Here is a 12,919-nt window from a genome sequence, read left to right on the forward strand (position 1 = left end):
AAATTTACACCATATTAAAATTACATTATTTTAGTGATAACCTTCAAACATTTCTTTGATTAAATGCAATGTTTCTAAAATCTCTATTTCAAGATAAGCACACATGTTAAGGGACGGTACATTATATAAATGTAACCCAAATGTCCTAATTTTCCTCCACAAACAATTAAACATAGTGCTTTTTTCCTATATTTCCATATGTCCCCTAACAACAAATCTTCACAAGTTCTTCAGACAGTGCCTTAGTGTAGAGACAGAATTAATACATAAGTGCTTGTAAAGTGGAATTTTGAGCAATGGATTTGTGAGTCACCCTGTGAATGATATTTTATACTTCTAGACATGGTTGGATAAGATTACAATGGGATCCTATCTAGATGGCTATTAGAGAAAGAAAAACGTTAGAACTTTGACCAAAGTTCTAATATATCTCTAGACATAAAGGCATAATTGCTACACCACTTAAGAATTGAAGTCAATATGCTTCTTCAGAATGGTGATATGCAAAAAGTCTGATTCATTATTTGGAAAATCTAGTCATGTTGAGAATAGAGGCAAAAGTGTTATCTCATACATGTTTAACCTAACCCATACACCCACACAAGCATACCTTACTACCCAAGAGAATAAATCCAAGATGCTATAGATCTGACCACAGGAGAACCAGTGTTGAGGAAGGGCCTGTCTTTATATTGAATACAGAATTTGAAGATCAGTGGGCATTTGAAGGGCCATATCTTAGTAAAAAGCTAGATATACTACACAAACCTAAGCTATGGGTAGTTTCACCCTTTGGAGTTGATTAGAGAAAATAGTTTATACATACAAAATATTTTTATAATGTACATTTTGGCCAGATTTTTAAGTGAATGCTTCTTTCTGCTTTTAAATTTTTTCAAAACAATTAGATCATGACAAACTATAGAAATTTGGTATCTTTTCCACCTTTTTGGGTTTTTTCTCAATTAATTTATATATTCATATATTTATTTATTTATTTATGTTTTTAATTGTGAAAATGCCCTACACAGGGGTTACAATTACATGGGCAAGGTAATGAGTATATTCCTTATCAAGCATTGTTGCCTCCTCCTTTGTTTCTCCTTACCATCCCTGCCCTCCCAATTCCTCCCCCCGACCCATCAAAGTTGTAAATTTCGTTTTTCAACATAATATCTTATAAATTGTTGCAATGGGTCCACCTGTATCCCTATTTAAACAATTTATTTTTTTCCTTCCATTATAGAAATTATACCAACATCAAATAGAGTGAAAACAGGGCTTATACAATGGGGGAGGGACATACAAAGCAACAAAGAAATATCATATAAATATGTTAGACACAATAGCAAGCAAGAAAAAAAAATTGAGTCCTTATCTTGGGGTTCATTTCGCTTAACATCAACTTATCTAACCATTTCTGCTTGTCTCAGACAGATACTAGTTATTGAAAATAAAGGAAACCATGGGACCTATGTTTCTTTGGGTCTAGCTTACTTCATTTAATATAATTTTTTCCAAGTCTTTCCATTTCCTAACAAATGGAGCAAAGCCATTCTTTCTGATGGAGGCATAGAATTCCATTGTGTATATATACCACGTTTTCTTGATCCATTCATCTACTGAGGGGCATCTGGGTTGGTTCCATATCTTAGCTATGGTAAATAATGCTGCAATAAGCCTAGTTGTGCTGGTAGCTTTAGTATGGTCTTGTTTGTGTTCATTGGGGTAAATGCTCAAAAGTAGGATTGCTGGGTCATAGGGGAGCTCTATGTGGAGACTTTTGAGGAACTTCCATACTACTTTCCAAAGTGGTGAAACAAGTTTACACTCCCACCAACAATGCAGTAAGGTTCCCTTCTGTCCACATCCCCTCCATCATCTGTTGTTATTAGAGCTCTTACAAAATATTTGTAATAGAAACAAAGAGTACCAAATTGTTTTGTGTGTGTGTGTGTGTGTGTGTGTGTGTGTGTGTGTGTGTGTGTGTGTGTGTGTGTGTGTATGCACACACTGGTTCTAGGGCTTGAACTCAGTGTTTAGGCACTCTCCCTGAGATTTTCTTCTCAAGAGTAGACTTCCATTATGTGATTCACAGCTCCAGTTCTTGCTTTTTGATGGTTAATTGGAGGTAAGGGTCTCACGAACTTTCTTGCTCTAATTTGTTTGAACCTGAATCCTCAAATCTCAATATAATAAATAGGTGGGATCACAGTTGTGAACTAACAGCACCCAGCTTCAAATGGGTATTTTAAATAGAATGTCACTTACCTATACATTTAGAGAAGGCAGAAGCAGTTAAAAATTAATCTCACATGTATATAATTCATCATGATTTTATATTCCGAAGAAACAAAGCAAAACAAAAGGTCATTTTCTAAAGGAATATTTTCTAGCACTGTAATTAAATTGGTTTGCTTTTTGTACTGCTTAAACATAATAAAATCATATTTAAATATTTCCATGAAATATTAATATGCCTAATGGTGTAAAGGCTACTTCTCAAGGATAAAGTGTAATTACGTATTCTCATTCTTAGCTATGTTTCAAAAACGCTGTGGTGTAAGTGATGAATTCAGAACAAAGTTGTCTACATGAATTTTCAGAGAAAGAAAGAAGAAAGGAGAAGATGAATGAACTGTGCCTGAAACTCTAGATTCTGCACTAAATGTGAAATAGAAGAACAGAGTTGAACACATCAATGGCATGATGCTGGCAAAGAAAAGATCACATTGAGAACCATGAAACAGACTTCTAAGGAAAAAATGAGTGATGAAGGCAGGCAGTAATACTGAAAGGTTGTTATAAGAATTTGACAACTTGTGTTTTGAAGAAAAGTTACATACAGACACACATACATGGTTATGTATACTGTATCCTGATAGAATTATCTATTTCTCTCTCTCTCTCTCTCTCTCTCTCTCTCTCTCTCTCTCTCTCTCTCTCTCTCTCTCTCTCTCTCTCTCTCTTCTCTCTGTACCTATCTATCTATGTATGTATGTATCTAGCTAGCTAGCTAGCTAGTTATCATTGAATATATTTAAGATTGTGAAAGACAAATAAGACTATTAACATATCCAAAGAGAACTATGACTTTTGGGCTTGCTACAGCAATGATTATGTAAATGGAGGAAAGATTTTGGAATTAAATAGGTTGAGAAAGAAGACAATAGTGTCTCATTCTTGACATCTAAATTAACATACACTTAGGAGAATGTAGGCAAAGAATGTCCAAAAGGTCCTGACTGGATGGTTGGCAGCAATTGGAGTGGGGAAGGGTAACAAGAGAGGGTATAGGAGGGTGAATATGGTTAGAATATTTTAAGTAACTGTGTGAAATGGAAAAATAAAGAAGTAAGTTTTGGAAGGGGGAGCAGCACAGAAAGACAATGATGCTTGTGATGAGTCAGATCAAGGTATACTATCTACATATATGGTCTTGTCAAAAGGAAATCCCTTCTATAACTAATTTATATTAACAAAAATTGGGGAACAGAAAACAACTCAATTAGTTAATATCGGCACGCCAACGATAGTGGCTTTATTGTAATCTCTAGCGAATCATACAAGACTAAAGCTCGGCCAAGTTATTTAACAAAGAGTTGTACAAATGAACTGTGGTTAAAGTATAGTCAATTATTTTTTGGCCAGTTCTGGACTTGATCTCGGCCTGGAACTGTCCTTGAGATTCTTTTGTTCAAGGCTAGCACTCTACCATTTAAAATACAGCATCACTTCTGAATTTTTCTGTTTATGAGGTACTGAGGAATCAAATTCAGGGCTTCATGCATGCTAGGCAATTCCTTTACCACTAAGCCACATTCACAGCACGAATGACCGTCTTTTTTAAAACATTTTTTACCACACGTTCTGACAGTTTTATGTGACCTTGTTGCTACACGTGAAGATAGCATGGTAAATCATTTGATTGGGATGAAGGTTCGTGTGCAAAAAATAAAAGAGCTATGTTAGCAAGTTGAGGGATAAAATTTAAAAGTGGTACGTATGATAAATATAATTATGCTGGTAGCGTTAGTGTGGTCTTGTTTGTGATCATGGGGGTAAAAGCCCAAAAATGGGATTGCTGGGTCCTAGGGGAGCTCTATGTGGAGTCTTTTGAGGGAACTCCATACTGCTTTCCAAAGTGATTGAACAAGGTTACACTCCCATCAACAATGAAGTAAGGTTCCCTTCTGTCTACATCCCCTCCAGCATCTGTTGTTATTAGAGTTCTTGATTATAGCCATTCTAACTGGGGTGAAATGGTATCCCAATGTTGATTTCATTTGCATTGCTTTTATGGCTAGGGAGGTTGAGCATTTCTTCATGTGTTTATTGGCCATCCTTCTTTCTTCTTCAGAGAAGTTTCTCTTTAAGCCTTTAGACCACTTATTTATTGGGCAGTTGTTTCTTTGAAGATTTGTTGTTGGGGGTTTTAATTATTTGAGTTCCAGGTATATTTTAGATATGAGACCCTTGTATGTTGTATGGCTAGTGAAGATCTTCTCCCAATCCATGGGGTTTCTATTAATCTTGCTAGCTATGTCCTTTGCCATGCAGAAGCTCTGCAATTTTATGCAATCCCATTTGTGCAAACTTTCTTTGATTTGTTGTGTTTCTGGTTCTCTATTAAGACAATTTCAGCCTGTGCCAGGGAGACCTAGGGTTTCTGCTATTCCATACTGTAATGTTTTCAGAATGTCTGTTTTGACTACGAGGTCTTTGATCCATTTGGAGTTGATTCTATTGGAGTATGATATATAAGGATCTATCTTTAGTTTTCTACAAGTAGTTAACCACAAGCACAACTATATTTATTGTAGCATTATTTACCATAGCTAAGATATGAAACCAACCCAGATGCCCTTCAGCAGATGAATGGATCAAGAAAATGTGGTATATATACACAATGCAACTCTATCCTTCCATGAGAAAGAATGACATTGCCCCATTTGTTAGGAAATGGAAAGACAGAAAAATTACATTAAGTGAAGTAAGCCAGGCCCAAAGAAACATAGCCCCATGGTTTTCCTTATTTGCAATAACAATTGTATGTCTTGAGTCAAGCAGAAAAGGTCAGATAAGTTCATCTTAGAGAAATGAACCCCAAGATAAGTAATCAAATGGTCTGTTTTCTTTCTTGCGATTGTATCTAACATATTTATAAAATGATTTCTTTGTAGCTTTGTATGTCCCTCCCCCATGGTATAACCCCTGCTTTCACTGTATTTGATGTTGGTATAATTTGTAGAAGGGAAGGGAAAAAACAAATCGTTTAAATAAGGATAAAGGTGGAGCCATAACATAACATAACAATGGGTTGTTATGTAGAAAATGGAACTTTACAACTTCGGTGTGGGTGGGAGGTTCGGGTAGGGAGGGCAGGGCGGTGGGTATAGGAACGATTGGGAAGGGAAAACAAAGGAGGAGGCAACAATACTTGATAAGAAATGTATTCATTATCTTGCCCATGTAATCGTAACCCCTCTGTATTTTCACAACAAAAAAATAAATTAATTATAATAAAAAAATTAAAAAAGAGGTACCTACAAAGCTAAACAATGTGATTCACACATTCACATTCCAAATATAAAGACACAACACTGGACTTGTGCATGTATTGTAGTACCCAGAGTCTTGGAGGCCCCCCGTAGATCACCAGAGACCTTGGAAAATGCAAGCTGCAAAGAGTCGTTTATTAACGAACATGCGAGCACGGACCTCCTGCACACCTTTGTAGGGGTGTTAACAAGAGGCCCTGAACACAGGGTTACAGCACTTTTTATTCATTTTAAGGTAGGGGCAGGGCCCCGGTAGACACTCACAGCAAATCTCTATACCACGCAGGAAGTTTTGTAACACTCTTTGTAAAATGATTGGCGCGGGGTGACTCAAGGGGGATAGTTACTTTGGATGATAAGGGTTAGGGGGAATTCCCATAGTTACAGGCTTGCGATTGGTTGACATTCGGCCTAGTTTGCTGGTCCTGTCAGATGGTCGTTATCTCAGGGTCCAGTTCCTGGAGGAGGATCCGGAATATGTGTTAGCCATTGTTCCGGACTCTGGGAATGTCTGGGCCCGAGGTCAGCAGTTAGTTTTCTATCACGGCGGTTACATTCTTTAGAGTTTGTTGACACAGACCTATCTTTAGACTTTAACGTTAGCAAAAGCAAGTTACAGAAGCGAAGTCAGCAGTTAGTGACTGCAAAATGGTGAATATAATTTTTAGTTCTTCAGTATAAACGCAATTGAGTGAGATTGAGTTTTTGACATTAGTAATGTATTTATTACAAATAATAAAATTATGCTAGCAGTTAATATGGACTGGTAACATCTATCTTTTTTCAACTTGAATAGATAGATTTTCAGTATATAGGTTTTATATAGCCTTCACATCTTTAGGACAAAGTGAAAAGAAAGTCACCATCTTATGCTTTGGTTTAGCTTTTGATATAAAATAATCTGATTTTTAAACAGTGATAGTAACATGATATATGGATATCTGTTTTGAAAATTAGTTTACATGAGAAAGCAAAGTTGATTTCTCACAGAATATAATACCAGCCAGATTCAAAAGTCCTGACAAAAGAAATGTTTGAAAGTCTATGCAAACATTTTCTGTCAACTTCATATCTTTTCTCCTTTATTTCTTTCTATACTCATATACTTATGTCTCTTAGACTTTAAAAACAATTCTAAATATATCTATTTAGATTATGATTGGAGTATATTTTTATTTATATTGAAATTGTTGCTATACCACTAAAAATAATAAAACATGTTGTTTCTGTTAGGCTTAATTTTTTGTTGTTGTACTCAAAACAGGTATATATTCAGAATACCAAAACCTGTGATTTTCTGTCTTCTTAATATTTTTATTGTTTATAATATAATATATTGTTTTATAATCATTCAATTATAATGTTGTCTTTTCATGTTGAATGTAGTTTGAGTGACATTGGGGAAATAAAATAAAGCATTCACATTTTGTAGTTTAATTCCTAATGTATAATGCATCTTGATTTCTGTATTTTGAGTATCAAAGTTTCCATAATAAAATTTTACATATCCTGTGTGCTTACCAGATTCTGTATTAAGCATTCTTTATCTACACAATACTCAACTCTCATAAACATAGCCATACATACAAGGACTATGCCTGGGAGAAATCAGTATTTTCATCCAAGATTTACGGCTTATGGCCAAGCTAGAATTACTTAAGGGTAGACTTGCATACCAGAAATAACATTCATTATCATTATAATGAGAAGAAAGTTTTCCAAAAGGGTAATGCATCATCTGTAATTTGATGGTTTGATGGGTGCTGGTTACACATATGGTACATTTTTTTTTGGTCTTTAATGGGGCTTGTACTCTGGGCCTAGGCACTGTCCCTGAGCTCTTCAGCTCGAGGCTAATGCTCTACCACTTGAACCACAGTGCACTTCTGGTTTTCTGGTAGGTAATTGGAGATAAGAGTCTCACAGACTTTCCTGTCTAGGCTGGCTTTGAACTGAGATCCTTAGGTCTCAGCCTCCTGAGTAACTAGAATAATCAGTTTGTGTCACTGAAGCCCACCTTACTTAACCTTCTTAGTACAAAGGAACAATTTTGCTGCTATAATTATTCTTTGTACAACTCTAGAGTAAAAAATATAAACAGGATACCAAAGTGGAGCACTCAAACCTCAATGCAAATCTTGAAAAACCTAGAATATGTGCGTGGTGCCACATAACTCTAAAGGAAAAAAATTTAGAATAAATAACCACATAGCCAACCTCTCAATTAAAACCCTTTGTAAAACTGACTTACCTCAATTTTTGTGAGAAAGAAGGACTGAATCAAACAATTTTTTTCATTATGAAAATACCGTACAGAGGAGTTAAAATTACATGGGTAAGACAATGAGTACATTTCCTATCAAGCATTGTTGCCTCTTCCTTTGTTTCCCCTTCCTATCCCTTCCCATCTCCCCCCCCCCCGCCCCCCTAAATCTCCCCTCCTTCCCCCGCCATCTCCACCCCGGCCAAAGTTGTAAAGTTTGTTTTTCGACATAACAACTTGTATGTCTCATTGTTGCAATGGGTCCATCTGTATCCCGAATTAAAGAATTTGTTTTTTTCTCTTCCCCTCCACAAATTATACCAACATCAAATACAGTGAAAGCAGGGGTTATACCGTGTGGGAGGGACATACAAAGCAACATAAAAATTATATTATAAATATGTTAGAAACAATGGCATGAAAGAAAAAAAAACATTTGAATATTTATCTTGGGTTTCATTTCATCTAACATCAATTTATCTGACCTTTTCTGCTTGACTCAGACATATACAAGTAATTGCAAATAAGGGAAACCATGGGGCCTATGTTTCTTTGTGGCTGGCTTACTTCACTTAATATAATTTTTTCAAGTCTTTCCATTTCCTAACAAATGGGCAAACAGAAATTTTTATGATTTTCATTTACAAAATGTAAAATTAAGCTTAATTTGGATTCTAAAAATTCCTATAATCTTTTTTTGGGGGGGAGGTCCGGTCGTGGGGCCTGAACTCTTGGCCTGGGCGCTGTCCCTCAGCTCTTCAGCTCAAGGCTAGCACTCTACCACTTGAACTATAGTGCCACTTCTGTCTTTTTTCTTTTTTGCTTATGTGGTGATGAGTAATTGAACCCAGGGCCTCAGGCATGCAAGGCAAGTGCTCTACCACTGAGTCACATTCCCAGCCCCCTATAATCTTTTTTTAATGTAGGAAAGGAGATAAGATTTGGGTAATTTAAAGAGAAAATTTGACATACTACAACTAATTAGTGGGTTAAAATACATGTAACACAGCTACTGAATAGGCTGAGCTACAGAGGATAGTGACCTAACTTTGTCCAGGTAGCAAAAGCATGAGAAACTTTATTTCCAGTTAACCAACAAAATTCTGGACGGAAGGTATGGCTCAAGGGATAATGTATCATGCTTGAGCAAGAAAGCGTAGAATGTGAGGTTCAGAGTTCATTCCAATATGTGCGCAGAAATTAAATTAAAAAAACTAACTCAGTATTGACAGATTTCTAAACATTAGCATAAACACTTCATGTTTATAATATAAAATAATTTTGACTATTACTAAAATTTTCAGTGCTTTCAGTCTCATTAGTATGTATTAAATAATCATTTAGTAAATTATTTAAGTATCTAGCAGGACAATTTTTATAATGCTTTGGTTATTTTTGAGAAACAACTAAGGACATAAGTATGCAATTAGAATTTCATAGTCTTGTCTTTAAAATATAGTACAATCTCATTTTGTATACTTCATCATCTCAAGAGAAAAGTAGAATCTGTTGCTTTATTATTAAAACCACTTTTAATATATTTTGCATATCCCATGATTTTTCAGTATTCTGACATTTATTTACTTATTAGATGCTTTAAATTATGCCTTTTGCTTCAAAGCCTGACACAAGATTCATAAAACCTTTCATTAAATGTTTAAATAAGAAGAAGGAACAATCAGATAGTAACATAATAACCAAACAATAGAGCTCTCAGCATCAAACCACAGATCTTATTTATTGAAACAGACTCCTTACTTAGAAGAAAAGAATTGAGTGTGGCTTTTTGTTTTATGTATTATTAATGCCTAAACTGAGCAAAATAAAATTTGAATTTTGTACAAGGACCCTTATGTTTAATAATTTAAAAAGTTGATCAGCTGGCCCCTCCTTGGCTAATTCTTTGTCCAACTTGTTCAATAATTCAGCCGCTTTATTAACAAGGATGGTTTATAGTTAGAAAAATTTATACAGTTCACCCTGAAATGATATGATAGAAATTTATGAAAACCATAAACACCTTGAAACAGTGTTGTATATCCATTGTACGTAACTTGTATTAAAGCCATTACTTCATCAATATACCAAAAGAAGCATGTGTTTACTATTACAAATATGAGAGGAAAAAATTCACAGCATTTCAATAGCATGATTTACTGAAAAGCCATTCAAACTAGGATGGACAATTGTTATGTAAAAATATAATAACGGCTGGCTGCCAGTAACTCATGCCTGCAGGCTTCATTTTCCCTGGGGCTGAGATCTTAGTATCAGGGTTTGAAGCCAGACTGGGGACGAAAGTTCATGGGCCTCTTATCTCCAACTAATTACTCAAAAAAAAACCAAAACCCCCAATACAAAACCTAGAAGCGAAGCTGCGGTTTAAATGATAGTGTGATAGCTTTGAACAAAATTTGTTCAGGGCCAAAGCCAAGACCTTGAGTTCAAGATCCAGGACTGACAGAAAAAATTAAAGGAAAACAAACAGCAACAACAACAACAAACATTTCTCTGAAAGAACTTCCAATTCTCTTATGATTCTTTAGTAGAGCACATTGTGACATCCAGCAGATATTCAATAAATGAGTTTTGCATTGATTCATAAAGATGTATTTTCCTTTAAGAAGGTGTCATAATTGTGCATGATTGTTTCCACTAGTAAAATTTGTATTCTCCATATTGAGGCATTTTTGAAAACATAGGAAACATGCTTGGTGACTTATGTTTTCTTAAATTACTTTTGTAAGCTGAACATTTTAATGGTATTTCTGGCCAGAAGAGTTAGTATTGAGTGATATTGGTTCTGATTTTAGCTTCAAAGCATATTAAAAGTCAGCAAACACATTCATTATTTCTGAAAATCTCTGGTTTTGAAAATGAGGGATATATAGAGAGAGGTAAATTAAACTAATATCTTTCTACTTTATCCAACATATTTAAGATCCAGTGTTACAGTTATATGTTTCTACTCTCTTTCCTGATATTTTACAATGTAGATTGAAACAAATTTAATGTCTCATTATGACTTTTAAAACTTATTTAAGAGAAAGTACATGCTTTTCTGAATTAGATATAGCAAAACTAGTTTACTTGGTGTATCAAAACTCTAGAATTATTTTTCTGAAGAATAATTGATGGTCTCATATAAAATCATATCCATCATCAAGCTCCCAGAAAAAAGTCATAAGATCATTCAAAGAAAAATGGAAGCAAGTATCAACTATATTATATTTTTAATAAAGGAGGAAGGTAACTTTTCTAGTATTCTTAAAGATAAATGTATTCGAATAGAATCTATAGCTTTAGTCATTCTGTACACAGATTCCCAAAACTCATTCATCCTATGACTTGAAGTTTACTTTGAGAAATACCTCACCATCCCCTTAACCATGATAACCGCAATTATCTCTCTTATTGGGAGAACAAACTTGTTAGCTTTCAAACATTGTAATATCACAGAATTTCTCTCATTTTGTCTGAATAATATTCCAGTGATATGCATATAATATACACATGTGTTTATACATAAATATATATGTATACATATATGTAATATATTTTTATTGGTTCAACAATCAATCAGGACACTCTATTTCCATTTCTTGGTTTCAAAAAATAATATAAAAATAGAAGTGAAGGTGCACATGGCTCTTCAAAATGTTGACATCATTTTATTGGCAATGTACCCATAGACAAAACTGCTGTATATTAGAATTATGAATAATTTCTTGAAGTGTCCATAATGTTTTCAAATCCAAAATTCATGTGTATATTTATTTATATTGCTGTAAAAGTGATATTGAGTCCTTTGTTGTATAACTATTGGCTTTTCATATGTATGAAAATAGATATTTATTAATTATAAATATTTGATAATTAACTACTAGGCAAACTTGCACAAAATATCACTATTAATCCTTATAGATTCTAACCCTAATTCTACCCTGATGGCTTTAATGTTGTTTTGAAAAGTATTTCTGGGTGAGTTATCTATATTTTGATTTTGTGGGTTTTTGTGTTTTTTTCTATTCATCTAGACAACATGATGACATATGTTTGTTTCTCCAGCTTCTGAATATGTACATTATGCATGCTTTCCAGCTGTAGCAAATCATAATTTCCTAATATTCAGATGTAATTATACAAAACACACATGCTTTGAAAGTATCCTCATGAATTAGGCCTCATTAAAAAATAAGACTGTCTTTCTTAGAATTATTACCTTTACACTTTTATTCAACTGACACCTAATATTTCAAGCATCTATTTTTACTTGTAAGCAACAGAGTGTGACTATATAGGGGTCATTTCAGTGTACAAATGATATACATGAGAAAGAATGTAAATGATGGGGAGAAATGATAGTATATTCTAGGTTTTGCAAATAAAACAAAACCTCTAGTTGGAGACAGTAGTAATTAATTGTCTACATTTTCTAGCATTGCCCCTACAATCTGTAAGAGCTCTGAAGTTAATAAAATAGGCTATGGAATTTCACTCAGTTTAAAACATAGCATAAAAATTTTTTAAAGAAAGGAGAAACTTTCATAAAAAATAAGATATGGCACATTGACTTCTGACATAGAAAATTTATCAGAGATTAAGCTGTATAACTGCCTATTCAGACATCAGAATGTGAAGGCAGCTTTCACACATCAAAATTTCATGTTTACAAAGATAGTTATTTAGCTGGCAGAGCTGTGAAAAATGTTTAAAAAAATGTCCAGGTTCCAAAATTAAAATTTTCACTATTAATGCAATGAAAAATGTGCATTTTCAAAACTGAGTTTATGAATGGAAGTTGAGATAGGTAAAAATTAGACTAAAAGAACTGTATGTTAGAATCGGTAAATCAACAGCTGCATGATTTCAGTATTCCGGCCCCAATTACACAGTGTTGTTCAGCCATCAACAAAATCATCTGAATGAAAGGAGAGGTTTTATTAAAAATTCAGATGTAGCATAAAGGACAAAATAGGTGAAATTATTCAAAATCTCAAAGAGGTACGTTCTAGGATTTGCTAGTAGGATTTTTTAAAACTGTATAACTGAATATAAAAGTTTAAATCTAGCCAGGTGTTGGTGGCTCATACCT

Source organism: Dipodomys merriami, unplaced genomic scaffold, assembly GCF_024711535.1.
Source record: "Dipodomys merriami isolate MVZ:Mamm:240054 unplaced genomic scaffold, mDipMer1.0.p SCAF_1220, whole genome shotgun sequence".
In the NCBI taxonomy this organism is placed as follows: Eukaryota; Metazoa; Chordata; class Mammalia; order Rodentia; family Heteromyidae; genus Dipodomys; species Dipodomys merriami.